This window comes from Camellia sinensis, chromosome 11, assembly GCF_055761805.1.
Source record: "Camellia sinensis isolate YWXY chromosome 11, ASM5576180v1, whole genome shotgun sequence".
Taxonomy (NCBI): Eukaryota; Viridiplantae; Streptophyta; class Magnoliopsida; order Ericales; family Theaceae; genus Camellia; species Camellia sinensis.
The window spans coordinates 69,665,737-69,668,648 of NC_138971.1; positions in this window are offsets into that span (position 1 = coordinate 69,665,737).

Genomic DNA, 2,912 nt, shown 5'->3' on the forward strand with positions numbered 1-2,912 from the left:
GCACACAGCTCATTTATTTCATTTTGAAACTGAATGCATGTATTCATTCTGAATACAGGTGACCTCCCGTATAGCACGAGGATATGGCTCTGTTGTAGCTAGAGAGTGGTATGCGGAGCTTCCGGAGGCTGTCCGGGATTTGGTTGACTTGGCAGGGTTTGGGCCCTTCTGCTCTGGGATATCTCGTTGTCCGGCTAGTAGGACACTGATGGGTGCTTTAGTGGAGAGATGGTGGGACACCACCAACTTCTTTCATTTCACAGCCACTGGGGACATGACTATGACCCCATTTGACTTCGTCGTATTGACCGGCCTTGATGTGGGAGGCTGGGCGATCCCATATGATGAGGACATGGGCCAATGGGAGGCCGCCTGGATCTACTTGTTGGGAGCTCGCCCGCCAGCTGACAGATCTTCGGGCAGGGTCCGATATACTTGGTTTTCCTCCCATTTTCGAAGGGTGGAGATGGAGCCTGAGACTCCTCAGGAGGTAGCCCAGTATGCCCGCGGATTTTTGATGTTCCTCTTCGGGACTACTCTGTTCGCCGATAGGGGGAACACTGTCGGACTTTATCTGTTGAGTGCCCTAGTGGACCTATCATAGGTCTAGTAGTATGATTGGGGTGGCGCCAGCCTGGCCACTCTTTATTGCTATATGAGCGCGACCTCCCGCGGACAGGGGAACATACTTGGCGTTATTAGAGAGCCTGGGAGGTACTTTCTGCCCCTTTGATTTACATTTCTTCTTTCACTCTCTGTACACTGCACACACGGTACACTTTAGATTTTGTATCTCTGTACTCTGGCCTCAGCATTCTGTATTTACAATTTGCACTCAGCATTCTGTATTCTGATGGCTACTGCCCTGTTTTCCACAGCTATGGATCTATGCGTACTTCCCGACACTAGCCCCGGAGCTCGAGGTGGCGATGCCTCGCATGACCCCTTACTCGCTGGTATTTGAGGGCCCGTACTGGCCGAGACCTTGGGAGTCTCTTCTCTATCTACGGCAGTACTTCGATACAGTACGACCATCAGAGGTATTGCAGAACTCTCAGTTCTTCATGTTTCCAACCTTCGATTTATCTTGCTCATTTACAATTTCAGATCAGCTTATGCATTGGTTATCCTCAGATCACATGGCAGCCTTGGGCGCCTTTGGGTAGTGACCTCCGATTCCAGTTTTCCAGAGCTTGGGGTGCCTCTTAGTATAGGATCCTGTTAGAGGGGCCTGTTGGCAAGGCTTGGTTTTTAGGGCAGCGCTTCCTGCGCCAGACATGGGGCTACCTCGTTCAGGACATTCCCTCAGCACCCCCAGACGACATGCGGACCGCTGATAAGCTCCCTCCCCAGGGTGTTGTTGACGCCAGGTTGGGCACTGATGTACTTCTTCATCTAGAGCAGGGAGAGTACGCGACTTATCGTCACACATACTTGATGCCTTCGTTGGCGGGAGTCCATACCCCGACAAGGAGACCCGCTGGTATGCCCTCATCGGGCCAGGCTCGGGCTGCGGACATCCTTTCCACTAGCAAGGCTGGTACATCCAGAGGTAGGGGTGGATTGGTTCCCCCGATTCCTCCGACTCATCATCATCCTGGGTGGCCAGACATGCCGACCGAGCTGACGGGATGGTGATTTGGGACTCCCTACTCGATTCCGATAGAGCCTCCCATGTCTGACCACAGATATGTCAGAGATCCTGATTCGCCGCCAGTTTGCTTTATAGCTTTGATTTATCACTCATATACTTGGACATTCATTCCTTTACTGATATTTTGCATTTGTATCTGCAGCCTCCGGTCGAGTATATGGATGAGATGCTCGGGATGATGGCCGCACTCGAGGGCAGGGTCTTACGGAGAGAGGCACAGTTGTCCATCATGGGTGTCCAGGTACTCTTTAATTTTCTCACATTTATCATACTTCCGATGACATGCTAAACTTGGTCATTTCACTGCATTGGTAGGTTGCCTGTGTAGAGCACATCTGACACACACCACATTCATATACTGTATCTGCATGCACCCTCGTTTCATGTAGTTTGCTTGCATCTGTATCTGATACACACATTTGAGCTGATGTATTCAAACTGCACTTTTTATTTTCAGATGCCTCCGGTATATCAGCCACGGACCAGGCCATCCAGGCCTTCTCGGGGAGTCGGGCCATCTCGGCCTTCTCGCGTGGCCGGGAGAGGGGAGTCATCACGCAGACGTAGAGCACATATCGTAGAGGAGGAGCTCGGTGAGGACGAAGAGGAGGAGGAGGCTGCAGATCGTCAGTTAGAGACATCTGCTGACAGAGAGGAGTGTTCCGACCATGGTTCCAGGAGTGGAGAGGAGGCTGAGGAGGATCCCGAGGATGACAGTTCTGACTCAGATGGTGCCGGTGGTGCAGAGCCTGTTCTGCAAAACAGGATGAAGAGGGCCTCTTATTCCTGCTCTTGAGAGCATTGGCGTAGCTGTTTCCTGGTTTATTTACCTTTTTTACTAGTGGTTGTAGCACATTGTACATTATTAGGAAGTTTTATTTTCTGTAAAACTTGTACCTTTGTTGTAAAATGTTGTAACAAAGGAAGCATGATGGAATGAAACAGCTTTTTGAAAAAGTGTTGTACTTTATGTTCTCAGCATCGCATCGCATCATTTTGCAAATAATGAGATTAAATGGTAAATGTGCATTGTGTATTTGCCAAGTCAGGTAGCGAACCGACATGACAAACTAAACAACCTAACTTACTAAGAAACAACAAAACCTCAGCAAGTTTACAACTCGATAAGCAAAACATAACTTGATAATCAAAACAATGACTCGATAAGCAAGACTTAACACCAATTCAATAAACAAAACACATTTCGGACGATCTGGGTGATGGAACGCATCCGAAGCAGAGGGAAATGGAGGCCTTT